Source organism: Schistocerca piceifrons, chromosome 11 (assembly GCF_021461385.2).
Source record: "Schistocerca piceifrons isolate TAMUIC-IGC-003096 chromosome 11, iqSchPice1.1, whole genome shotgun sequence".
Classification (NCBI taxonomy): Eukaryota; Metazoa; Arthropoda; class Insecta; order Orthoptera; family Acrididae; genus Schistocerca; species Schistocerca piceifrons.
In genome coordinates, this window is record NC_060148.1 from 172,914,649 (window position 1) to 172,928,840 (window position 14,192).

The window sequence follows — 14,192 nt, forward strand, 5'->3', positions numbered from 1 at the left end:
TGGTTGTTCCTGCAAGTTTGCGAAGGGAAGTACTCACGTTATTACATGAGGGGCACTGGGGTGTTTCCCATACTAAAACCTTGGCTCGCAGACATGTGTACTGGCCCGGTATTGACAGAGAAATTGAGCACTTGGTGGCCGCCTGTTCTCAGTGTGCGAGCCAACAGGCATCTCCCAGGTCAGCGTTCTCTTCATGGCCGCCGGCAAACCAGGCATGGGACCGTGTTCACATCGATTATGTGGGCCCGTTTCTTAATGGCTTTTGGCTCATTGTCATTGATGCTTATTCCCGATTTCCATATGTGGTTCGCTGCTCCTCAACCACTTCAGAGGTTGTAATCCAGGCACTAGCAAAAATCTTTTCTGTGAAAGGTCTGCCAGTCACCCTGGTCTTGGACAATGGACCTCAGTTTACGTCGCAGACCTTCCAGGATTTTTGTAGGCGCTTCGGTATTCAGCATGTTTGCTCTTCCCCCTTCCATCCACAATCGAATGGGGAAGCCAAGCGCATGGTGCGCACATTTAAGACACAGATGAAGAAGTATGTGCACGAATTTCCTGCGGAGGAGGTGTTGACATTTTTCCTGACGGCATACCGGACCACACCTATGGGAGAACGCAGCCCCGTAGAGCTCCTCCACGGGCGCCAACCTAGGACTCTGCTGCGCCTCCTTCGGCCCGGTCCTCGCCAGTCTTTGCAAAACGGAGTACCCGGCTTTCCACCGGGTATGTCGGTCTGGGCAAGTGGGTTTGGCCGAAATCCACGTTGGATACTGGCGGTGGTCCTGCGCCGAAATGGCCGCCGGCTCTATACCTTGCAGACGGGGGACCAGGAGGTAGGTCGTCACCAAAATCAGCTTCGTCCATGTTTGGGCCCCCACCCTCTGGCCCCTTGGGCACCGGCTTCCCCATTGCCGACACCTGCGCTGGTTTCTCAGGGGATGCTACCACCCCTCCCCCCTGTGATTCCGCCGCACTGCGATGGCTCTCAGCCTTGGCAGCCTCCAGTCACTCCAGCACCGGCATTGCCATTATTAGCGATGCCCCAGCGAGAGCCGGACCCCCTCGCAGGCCCGGTTTCTCAGCAGGCTGGTTCACCTGTGGTCGTCCCTTCCCCACTGTCCCCGCCACTGGGTCTTGGCACTCCCGGGGTCGACCAGGATCCCGAGTTCGATGGCCTGTCTCCCATTCTGTCACAGGTTCCGGCAGTGGGATGACGGGGGCCTCTTCGTGTGGGTCACTTCCAGCCGTATTCGATGGTTCCGGCTCGAGGGTTGGCAGATCCCCTCGACTCCACCCTTCCGATGGACGTGGAGGTCATCACTCCTGCATGATGCTCCACCTTCCGACGCAGTGGATCACAGTGGCTTCACCCCCGGAAGGAGGAGGAGTGCAGTAGCCACCAGAAAGATTGCGGGAGGCACACATCGGCACGGCGCGTCACGGACGGTAGTTGCCGCAAATAGAGTCCTGTCCACCAGAGGGCACGCGAGAATTCAGCCGCGACCTCTGGCAGTGGAGCAGCAACAACAACAACTCAGGCAGCACGGGGCGGCCCGAGTCAGTTCACATCAGGCATGCCTATGAGACAGTTCTCGGTCTACCCTGAAGTGCGACGGAAACGTGAACCGTGTTACTACAATGAGCATAAAACATATACTTCTTATTGTACTTCACTGTACTCGAGACAGCTTGGCTTCCACTGTATGTGAAATGCAATCCCACGAGATTCTAGCACGTATGGAAGTATATATAATGTAATGTTTACATCAGGTTTATTCTTATGATATTCAGAGAGTCCTATCATGAAGTACTGATTCCCACCATCAACAGAGCTATTAATTCAAATGTTATTGTTGAGTCCCAGTTTACAACTTTTGTGAGTCAGGAGGATAGAGAGGGTGGGGGGAGGAGAAACGAGAGACACACAGAGAATCTACACATTTGTAAAGTGGAATCTGTGATTTGATTTCATTAAAAGAGCTTTGTGTTGCAGTTTTATCCATAAACATAAGAATGTTTTGCATAGGTTGGAGAAACCACAGAAAGCCAATCTCCATCAGAATTACACAAACAATTTGTGTATGACTCATAATCATATGCTAATGTCACGTGTGCATAAACTGGTGTGAAGACTGGTTATTTTCAGGTGTCACATACATGTTTGTCATTAGCAAATCCCACCCAATATCTAGTACAGAGGGGCCTGACAATCATGTCATATCGCTGAAACCAGTAGCCTATAAAATAAATTGGAGATAAAATTCCAGCTGACTGGGTTTTCGATATTTTGTTACATACATATGGACTGTTGTAAAATTCAGCAAAGCAGAAATGCAGGCACACAAACTGCTCAAATCATGTCCAGCTGTCACCCAGAAAGTGTTAAGCAATATAATGTTACATTTTTATCAACATTCCACATCTGAAGTTGATTAAAGCTGATCACAGTTATTAATTATAAAATGATGAAACTATGTCAAAGCATTTGTACCTAATAATAAATTAAGAGATTTGCTGCATCAGCTGTGGAAATGTAAACAGAGTATATTACAATCTTTCATTTTTGTAAAATGTTTCATTATGGCCCACAGTTTACTAACTGTACTAGTCATTTATAAAACACTATTACAAAACAATGTATTTCTATCACTACAATTCAAATAAGGAAACAATAATATGCCCATTACAGTAATGAAAATCCCAGAGTCATTTTCCCTGTATTTTAGTTATTGCTCTTACAAGGTGTAATGTGATGATATTGCCAGTCCATCACCAGTGGAGGTATTGCACAATGCCCATGCGTGTGCCCTGCAGACAGAGTAGTCTCTATGAACAGTGGTAGCCAAGTTTCGCAGTGGCAGTCAGTTTGGGTGGGACAGGTGGCTACTGTTTATGGCACTTGCTTGCAGTGATCACCTTACACACACACAAAATGCCATGAAAGACACTACTTTTAGACCAGTCTTTGCAGGTGTAAGAACAGGTGTACATTTAAACTGGTGATATAGTAACACAGACCTGCTTATCAGTATTATGACTTGCATCCAAATATCCAATACAAGTAACAGCATGCAACAGCCTTCCTCAAAGTGTAACAGACATTCCATGCCCCGCTGCTGCTGCTACTACTACTACTACTACTATTCTTGTATCATACTGGAAGAGACAAACAACATCATTAACCAAAGTTCATTATCCTTCTGCCTAGAAGTGAACAACAGCTTATAACATAGACACAAACATAGAAACAAGCAACATACTGATATAAGCAGCTGCTGACGGCAAGTATGAACACAATATGAAAACAAGTGCCTGCTGCAATTTGCTTATAAAGAGAAAGGCTCCAGTATATGATGTGGCAGATGCCACGGCATGTGCGCAAGTCACACGGCCCACTGCAGACGCCTCTGGTGGCCAGTCCACACAGATGCCATTGATGGAATATTCAAAGTATAGCGTGCCAGGGGCCTGGTGCCACAGCATGTGCCCAAGTACCATATCCAGAGTTCTAGCAGCCCTCCTCCATGGGGAGAGAGCATTCCAATGATGTGGACATGAGGGCAACTCTCAAAATATCCACGGCCTCTGTGACAGACACCATAAACGATGAGTGTGGCATGGAAGGAGATTCAGAGCTGGAATCAGTGAGTACAGGTGCCGAAATGGTACGGCTGTGGACACATGTAGCATCTGCTCCCCTGTGAAGTCCCATAAGAGAGGAACGGTAACACAGGTATCGGTAGCATCTCAATGTCCAGTTCTCGACATGATGGAACTGTGCCTACGGTGAAGGTGCTGGCATCTCATTTGGGAGCACCAGTGTCAAAGGGCCTGAAGGCACTGGCCCTGCTGGCACCAATGTCAGTAAAGCACTGTGGAAAGGCCTGGCAGCAGGCATCAGGGCAGCTGGACCCTGGAGAAAAAGCAGGAGGTGGCAACCTCCACATGCAGGGTGGGTTCACCCCTACACCAGGGATGCTCTATGAGGCTAAGACAGGTGCTGATGGCAGAGGCAGCAGGTACTGTTAAGCAATACTGGTAGTGGTGCCACACTGTCAGCTTGCCACTGGTGTGCACAATATAGTGGCAGTGGCCTCCGCAGCTGTGGACTGTGGGCAGAATCCTTTTTGGTCTGTGGCCAAACACCAAAGCCCAGTCCGTGGAGCCAGTAGTATAGCACAGAGAGAGCTGTGCCTTCGGGCTTTGGCTGAGTGGCATGAGCAGATGCAATAGGGTGCATTCCTGGCAACCACAGACCATCTCGGTTGGAATTCAATCCCTGTAGGAACTTGAGAAGCATCTCAAGGTCTTGTCTATGTAGGAGGACACCATGAGGTACTTTTTCATTTGTACATTGAAATGTGTGGACAAGACATCCCATCTCACCATTACACCACACTGTGGACTATCACCTGTCAAGCACTTTTGAGACAGCCTGAATCATAGCGGCTGATGTCTGAGGGCAGTGAATAACATATGGAAATTTATAAAAAGCATGGACAACCAAAAACCTGGAAAAAATTAGGATGGGTCTCATGAAATCAATATGGACACATTCTCACATACTCTGCAGCACAGACAACAGAGAGAGTGTCACTCACAGCGCTGTCTATTGTGTAGCATCAAGATGTACAATGACAGCATCGATTCCCCGTCGAAACACAATAACCTGGCACCCAAGAACCCTCAATGTCGCCGATGTAGGAGCTGAAGCACATTCTGCTGTAAGGCAGCCAGAATCACAACCGTAGACAACAACTCATCTGTAACTAAGACACAATCATCAAACACTGAAAGGTTGTGACATAAGGCAAAAGAGTTACGTAAAGAATCAGAAGTCGTACCCAGAGGCCTGTCCGGCCAGTTGTGCTGAATGAGGTGAACAACTTGATGCAAGACCGTATCAGCAGTGCCAACAGCTGCAATCCAGGAGCCTGTAATAGGACATTCTTTCACTGTACATTGCACCTCAACATCAAAGTGAAAACAAAGGATTTCACCCTAATAAAAAATGGGATCTAGACCCCGTGGAAGGCAAAACAGTGCATCGGTGTCAGTTTGTTGCACAGTAGGCCAAAAATGAATTTCATACTCTTAGTGACTCAGAAATGAGACCCACCACTGGAGGCAATGTGCTGCTTTGTTTGGCAACAAAGCAGAAGGGTTAAACAATGAAACCGAGGGTTTGTTGTCAGTGAAGAGGAAGAACTTAGACCCATACAACACAATATGAAACTTTTTGAGTGCATAGAGTGCAAGTGCTTCCTTCTCAACTCAGGAGTTGCACTGCTGAGAGAAGTTGAATATTTATGGCAAATTAGCTATCGGACATTCGGAACCATCCTCACCTTGAAGTATAAGCAGTCTGTAATGGAAGTGTCCATAGCCAAAATGTCATCATAGCACATATAGTGTTCTGCCACTGCACCTCAACTCCATGCCATGGTCTAGGTCACAAACGTTAGTTTGTTACCAATTATCATCACAATTCCTATGTCAATTGTATGGTGATTGGCACCATCATTCAGTTGGCTCTCAAAACAAAGATTCCAAATGTAATGTAGATTTCAAAAGCGTGAACACACGATCCCAGGTCAGTGTCCACTGATAACAAAGGTTCTTGTGAAGAGAGACAAGAATTCAGAACACAGAGAGTCTAACTGCCAGTACGGAACATGTTCGGGAACAAGGTACACCTTATGTGAAATGGAAAAATCAAAGGTACTGAAAGCAACTAGACCAAACAAATGTGCAGTACCAGCATTCACTACCAAAAATCGAGGAACAAATCACAGACAATACATAGCGGGAGCCATAAATAGCCCAAAAGTGGAATGTACTGCTAGTTTTAGGTTGCCAAATGTCAAGTAACTGGAGACCACACTGGAGACGCAATTAACGTCCACCTTCATCTCCACAGGAGGGGGCTACGAATCATACACAGACACTAGATGCTCTTTTTCCTTCACTTGTTGCCAAGTCAGCAAGTGCTTAAGGAAAATGGCCTTACCATGTTGCACAAAAAAAAAAAAAGTGCGAGATAGGAGAACGAGGTGCTGCCATTGCTGTGGTGGTTGTTTGGCATGTCACTGTCCAGTGTGGCATGGAGGCTGCATTTGTACAGCTGTCACATAATCCTCCCTGAGAACTGACCAGCACCCAACAACCAGGAAAGGAGCCACCACAGCGATGTCACACTGAGTCTCAATCTGATAACTAGCAGCACAAGATGCGTAGGTTGGAACTTAAACAGTGGCAACACTGCTGTGGAATCACTATGCAATGGAATCTACTATTGTCACTGATAGCACACGTTGTTGACATATCTACCTTACCTTCAACCAAACGGACTCGCCTGTACCACGTCACCGGCATGCGCACAATCAAGAGAAACACAGTCATTTCTGAGTGAGCAGTCTAATGTAATGGTGCCACTATGTTTTTGAAACAGGAACAATGGAGTTGGATCAAGACTGAATGTGCCAGAGGTTGTACAGTACGACAGTGTCATCAAGGTCATCAAGAGGCATGTGGGGAATCAGCATTGCCATACAGAACAGTGGCACATTGGGTAAAAGCCTTCAATGCGGGTCGGCAAACAGTGGCAGACATGCATCGGGCAGGTCGTCCTAGCATCTCTGAAGAAAAAGTGCATGCTGTTGCCGTATTAGTGGACAGTGATTGGTGCCATACAATTCATGAGCTCGCCCATGAAACCGGATTAGCACGTACAACTGTGCTTTGCATCCTGAAGGAACGCCTTTGCATGTGAAAAATTTCAGCACGATGGGTTCAACATGACTTGATGGAAATGCAGAAATGGATGCATTAAGACACAGCTCAGATGCACTTGGAGCACTATGAGTGTGAAGGAGAAGCTTTTTTACACCATATCATAGCACTGGATGAGACATGGGCCACATCATATGAGCCAAAACTGAAAACAACAATCCAGCGAATGGTATCATTATAGGTCACAGTGAAAGTTGAAAGTGCATCAGAGCTCTGTATGGTGAAAGTTATGGTGATTCTTGTGTACAACTGTGATGGCGTTAGCATAATGCATTATGTTATTCCATAGCAGACCGTCAATGCACAGCATTACAGTTCGTTTTTTAAGCATCTCCTGTGACTAGCTTTGTGAAAGCAGCGGCGACACTTTCTGGGCAAACCATCCATCATTTTGCGAGACAATGTATGGGCACATACGTTAAAAGCTGTGGCTGCTCTGTTCAGTCGATGGGACTGGGAAGTACTGTACGATCCACCATACTTCCTGGACTTAAGTCCTTGTTGTTGTATCCACAGACCCAAACAACCAACCAACCAACCAACCAACTCGTGCACGCGCGTCCTGACCGTGACATTGCTGGCCGCATTTCCTGTCTCAGCTGTCGGCGTCTCAAGGCGTTACCGCCGGCAGAAGAGGTCGCGCCATGGCTGAGCTCGGGTCCACAGCACCCTCTGCCTTTTGCATATAAGGAGGAGCACTGGCCCCGAGACGGACAGTCTAGTGTTGATTGTCTATTGCTAGCCTTTCGTGGAGTTTATAGCGGAGCCATTGCAGTGTGATATTTGCTATTGTATTTGACTAGGCTCAGTACACGGATTACTCTTGGATATTACTTGGACTTGTATTGCTGGTGCACGTTTTGCCAGATATAAAGATAAGTTATCTCTTCATTCTAGCTGGCGCAATTCTTGTCATTAATTATTTTTCGGCCAACAGACATAGCTACATCCTGGTCACTAGTCACGCTTTATACAATTTGTGGTGGCTGCCCAAAAAGTACTGCTGAGGACCTTGGGTTTGGGAGCTGACACAAAACTTGTGACTTTGATTTGATTCCAAAGATGAAGGAACCACTTTGTGGCATTCACTTCAGAACTGTTCCAGAGTATGACAGGCAGTAGACCACTCCATTCACACCATCAGCAGAACACGCTCTGCTAATGGTATACTATGCCTTCCACATCCCTGGCAACGGGTTCTACACAATGCTGGTGACTGTTTGAAGGACAGTAACAGGTGCTAACGTGTAACTCTTTTGTATCGGTTGTGAATAAATAGTTGCCACCATTTAAGTTCCAACCCTTGTACCTTGAAAGATTGAACAATATTTAATACTTCACTCAAAGATGGGTTTTCAGGTTGTAGTGCGCACTGACGCACCTCCTTTTCATGAGGCAACCAAATGATTTTGCCATTATCCATAGAACCAGCATAGGAATCGTGATGAGAATTGGTAACAAACTGACATTTGTGAATTAGATCGTGGTGTGGAGTTCTGCCACCTCAGCCCTGTAGGACTGGGGGGCAATGTCAGAACTCTACATGCAATGAAACATGTACATATAATGGTGATAATTTGACAACTTAAACACTTCATCAAATCAAAGTGACACAAGTTCCTTGAGTGTGTCTAACTGTTAGGTGCATCCATTGGTGCTCTTCATTTTGAGAAATATGGGTGGTGCTCTTTTTTTGTCACACATTAAAAATTCCAATTTATCCAGAATTTTTTGTATTTTAAATCTTTCAGGACTGCTTAGTAGAAGAAATTCACATTTTTCACTTAAAAGAACATTGGAGGGTGTGATTTTCATTAAATTGAACAATGGCGAGTTCAGGGGAGAATACCAATAACTATGAAAAGGATACATTGCTACTCAATGTGTCATCTTTATGGTGAGTAACACTCTTACACCTTTCATTAAAATCAGTGTTTAAGTTGTAAAAGTGAATTACCATTTACTGTGGATGCTTTGTTGGCATACTACTATATACTGAGTCCAGCATGTATTGTATAATGTAGTGCTCTGTAATGTATATGACAGCCGGCAAGTTTTGTGTTGCAATCATTCTCTTAGAAATCGTTTGTTGTGGATGAAATAATCTTCCTGCAGATGTTTCCAGACTCATTACATAGCCAATATATTTCTGTTGTTGGCAATGTATAATACTGCTTGTAATTCTGTCAAGTCATAGTACAAGTTGATAGTGTGGCATCACAGTCCAGATGGGTGGAGGGGATAAACAAATGGTTGTAATGTTTGCATTTACAATGTTAAGAGTTGACCTACACATGAAAAAAGAAATGAGACGTAATAATAAACCCAAGCCATGTTTCTGCAAACACTCTATTAACTTTTGGCAGCCACTGTAATGTGAATTTTTAGTCCAGTGACTACAGTAAGAAATTTCTGATAATGGTCAATAGGTATTTGTTTATAAGATTAATAGAGTGTGTTTTAAATCTTGAAATAGTCACAAACATAATGCAAGCAAATTGCTAGTAGGTGGAAAAAATGCGGAAAGAAAAATGAAATACTGCTGTCACTGTTGCAATACCAGCCATTGATATTAACATGCACAAAAAAGGAAAGGACAAATGGCTTTCACTGCAATTATAAAGCAAAATTTTCTCTTCACATCTTTTCCACATACTAGTAAATTACTTGCACTCTGGTGGTGATCATTTCAAGATTTAAAACATGCTCCATTGATTTTGTGAGCAAATACCCATTTATCACCATTACAAGAAATTCCTTGTTGTTGTCATTGAACTTAAAATTCACATTACACGGCTGCCAAAAGTTAAGAGAGTGACTGCAGAAATACTGCTCAGATTTATTATTACATCTCATTTCTTTCCACATATGTAGGCAATCACTAACATCGTAAATGCAAACATTTCAACTATTTGTTTAAACCCCATGCCCCCATGGACTGTGATGCTACACTATCAACCTGTACTATGACTAAACAGGATTACAAGCAATATCGCACATCACCAACAACAGAAATCTACTGGTTATTTAGTTGGTCAGGGAACATCTACAGAAAGATTGTTCGTTCATGACAAAAGTTTTCTAAGAAAATAAATGCAACACAAAACTTGCCACCCGTAATATCCTTTATAGAACAGTGCATTAAACAATACATGTTGGACTCAGTACATAGTAGCATGGCAACAAAGCAAGATCATCACACTCACATCATCACATCCATAGCAAATGGTAATTCAGTTTTACAAATGAAACACTCAATTTAATGAAAAGGATAAGAGTGCTACTCGCCATAAAGATAACACATTGAGTAGCAATCCGTCCTTCTCATAACTGCTGATATCGCAACTTGGACTCTCCTTTGTTCAGTTTAATGAAATGTACATCCTCCAATGGCTGTTCTGTCGAAAATTGTGAAACTTTGTATTAGCTCCTGCATCTGTACATCATTCCTTTCCTGTTCCTTTCCCCAGTCCCAGCCTGCCTTCTCCTTCTGGTGTAGAAACAACTAAAAACACCAAAACCTAAATTTTCAACATTTCCTTTTCCATTAATGTGTGTCAGATATACACCACTCATTCTGGAATCAAAATTTGTTGAATCCTTCTTCTCCCTGAAGTGATGTTAATAATAAATTTTGACAATATTTTGAATTAAATCATAGACTATACAACAAAAAGGGTATAATAAAAACTAGTTTGTGAAAAAACTGATTGCTTCTATGTCAAATGATTTGGTGTAACCTCATAATGACTTCACACTTCCAATTTTTCCATGGAAACAAAGGATGCCCACAGGCAAAATAAAATGCTGTATATGTCGAACTATTTTCAAGGCCACCCTCACAGTTCAGAAATCCCATGAAATCAACAAATTCAGAGAAGAATGAATCCTCAGTATAAATATGGTACAACACCTCTACCAAATTCCTTTCATTTTGTCAGTGCACAATAATGCTGTGCTATATGATATTAACTAGCTTAGTGCCCACTGCTTCACTCGTGTAGACTGTATGGCCTGCAGAGATCAAATTTTTATGTTGTTCACAAATTGCAACAGCTTTTACACTTTTCACACTAATTAAGGCCTCATAAGCGTGGCCTTTTCTGAATGTACTTCTGCCCAAAAAGCAATTCTGGTAGCTAGAGTCCAAAGTTTTCATTAATCATGCCTTTGGCATTCTTGAGGAGATATTTCTATAGCAACTTTCATTCCCTAACGAATATTGCTTTATATCTAACCAATTTTCGTAAATTTAGCTTTAATATTTTTTTAATGTAATGAAATATTTTCTTAAAAATTTTTGCCCCTATTGTACTCTCTTAGACGCTGAATTTCCAGAAACACTGAAACCTATATTATTATTATTACTACTATTATTATTATTTCTAACTGAGAAGTCAAATACCAATTGTTATAGATAAAGCCTTAAAAATCCTTTAGCAGTTCTTTAGTAATTATTTAATTTTCATAAACTTTTCACCCACTATTATACCCCCTTAGTTGTTGAATTTACAAAAATGCTGAAACACATATTTTTATTTCCTGAAAGAAACCAAATACCCCTTTTCGCAGTTTTAGCTTCAAAATTACCTTCACAGCAACATATTTTCAAAAAGCCTTTTATCCCCAGTTTCACCCCCTTAGGAGTGGAATTTCAAACAATCCTTTCTTAAATGATGCCTACAGTGTAAAATCCACACGCTCTCCAAACTTCAAGTCCCCCCTCCCGTATTTCACCGCCTTAGGGGCTGAATTTCCAAACACAGTGATTTGCATACCGTATTTACTCGAATCTAAGCCGCACTTTTTTTCCGGTTTTTCTAATCCAAAAAACCGCCTGCGGCTTAGAATCGAGTGCAAAGCAAGCGGAAGTTCTAAAAAATGTTGTTAGGTGCCGCTACAACTAACTTCTGCCATCGAATATATGTAGCGCTACACAGGCATGCTTTGTAGGCACAAAGATAAATACTGGCGCCAAAACTCTGCGTCAGTAAATAAATTTAAAAAAAAATGTGGAAGACGAGCTTTTTCCTCCATCCTGAGTTTCGACCACTGTATTTACATACATTATCCAACGAAGTAAATACAAATTCCGTATTGTTTATCTTCGAATGTAGCAGAATTTCAGTGTACTACGAAAATCCGACTGGCAAGACTGTTTAGGATGTTTGTCAATAGGGCCAACTCTACGTTCTGAATTTTTTCCTACCTGTGAGCAGAGATAGTTGCTAATAGGAACCTGATGAAATGTGAATCACATGCAGTATTCTCTTCACCATAAGAATAATACGAATATAAACATTTTGCCATTTTTCTTTCGTGTTTGCTGCTATCTCATTTAAATCCTGTCTGCCTAATAAACTACGAAACTAGAGTGAGACAACAGCAAACGCGGAAGAATATACGTATCGTGTCATTCCTTTTTCTTTTTGTAAAAAAAGAAGTGGCGGTAGCGCGCAGAAAAGCAAGCCGCGCCGCGAGCGGCGACAGGCCGTAAACGCGCACTATCAGAATGCGACAAACAATGCATGACACAGTACAGTAGTGCATTGTCAGCTTAGAGTGACGTAAACACCTATAACAAAGAAAACAGCACTTATCAGATCAAAGCAAAATAAGCAATCGATTCAAACCAGACGGAGCACGTGAAAAAGGAAGGGTACTCGTATAAATACGGACGGAGTGCCTGACGCATAGCAATGGCTACCTGGTAAAGCTTAAATGCTAAGCTTACGACTCGAACCAAACTACTGTCACTGTGTCGTCACTCATTCGACGTAAATTGGTGTCTCATATTACAATGGACCAACTTTGTTTCGATTTGGAGGTGCGGCCTAAAACTTTTCTCTCCCCTTGAATTTCGAGTCACAAATTTCACGTGCGGCTCAGATTCGGGAAAATTTTTTTCCTTTATTTCGAGGCTCATTTTTCAGGTGCGGCTTGGATTTGAGTAAATACGGTATCTTTTACTTCTAGCAGAGAAACTTCATAAAAATTTTCGTGCATTTAGCTTCAAAAACACTTGCACAGTGAAATATTTCCAGAAAAACTTTCATCCCCTGTTTCACCCTATAGGGGTTGAATTTCCAAATACAGCTAAACACTTTTTTTTTAAATTTCCAACTAAGAAGCCAAATTTAGATATTCACAGATTTAGCTTTGAAAATTCTTTCATAATAAAATATGTCCATAAAAAATATCATCTGCTTTTTCACCCCATAGAGGTTCAATTTCCAAAAACACTGAAACAAATATTTCTTTTATTTGTACCTGAGAAGTCAAAATGCCAATGTTCATAGATGTAGCTTTAAAAATACTTCAATAGTTCCTTAATAATGATACACTTTCAAAAAAACTTTCATGTACTATTTCACCCCCACAGGGTTAATTTTCCAAAAATGATGAAACATATTTCTTCGTTTCTGACCATGAAACGAAATACCATTTTTTGTAGGCCTAGCTTCAAAACTGACTTATAATGACATTTCAAAAAGAAAACTCTTCATCCCCCATTTCACCCCTTTTACGGTTGGAATATCGAAAAATCCCTTCTTAAACAATTCCTACAGCATAAGATCCATACTTTTTTCAAATTTCAGATAATTGTCCTTAGCGGTTTGGGCAATGAGGAGTCAGTCAGTAATGATGTTGCCTTTTATACATACAGATTGAGATATTATGTACCACCTGCATTTATAAGCCGTTTACATTCTAAATAGTAGAAAATGTGTCCCTTGGAACAATTCAAACAGATTCAGTTTATACCAAATATTTAGAAAATAAACTATTTTCTCCATAACAGTGTAATAAAAATATGGCAGGACATACCACAGTCTTCATCAATGAAATTTTTCAATTTGCATAAAGAATTTCGACTGGCCACAGTATGGGAATCCATTCATTTTATTATTGGTTCAGTCTGAACAATACCACTCCTATAAATATAAAGAAGATAAACAACAAAATGATTGCATGCATAGTGCAACAAGTATAAAATTAACTGTGTATAGATATCGATTACAAAACCAACAATTAATGCACCACTACATAAAAGTTATTTTTAAAATTCCTCATATTTTGCAAATCATTCATCTAGTTTAGCAGCAGTATTTTATCCAAACAAAGTTAACCGTATTTTCTGCTTGTTAAATGTCACAAGAGCAGGGATCTTCCATTAATGAATAGTAATTTTACCAGTCAAAAGGTACTCCACTTTTATTATTTCACAAAACATATTTGCAAACAAATCTGCAGGACCTCACACAATATGTGGGGCCTATAAAAGTGGCAAACAGTATGTATTTCTGCCATGAGATTTGTTGCACAAACTGTTCTTATCACTGTAATTCTCTGAACATCAAAGCTTTAGACAATAATCATCATTATCTTCATCAAGA

At 41.9% G+C, this 14,192-nt stretch overlaps 1 long non-coding RNA gene across 1 annotated transcript; it reads right to left on the reverse strand.

Moving 5' to 3' along the window:
- Positions 1-4,641: 4,641 nt before the first annotated feature.
- Positions 4,642-13,693, reverse strand: LOC124719618. The gene is made up of 3 exons (XR_007006003.1): positions 13,624-13,693; positions 4,848-4,937; positions 4,642-4,772 (listed from the first exon to the last, which is right to left on the reverse strand). It is a non-coding gene; the product is annotated as an uncharacterized LOC124719618 (long non-coding RNA).
- Positions 13,694-14,192: the final 499 nt, after the last annotated feature.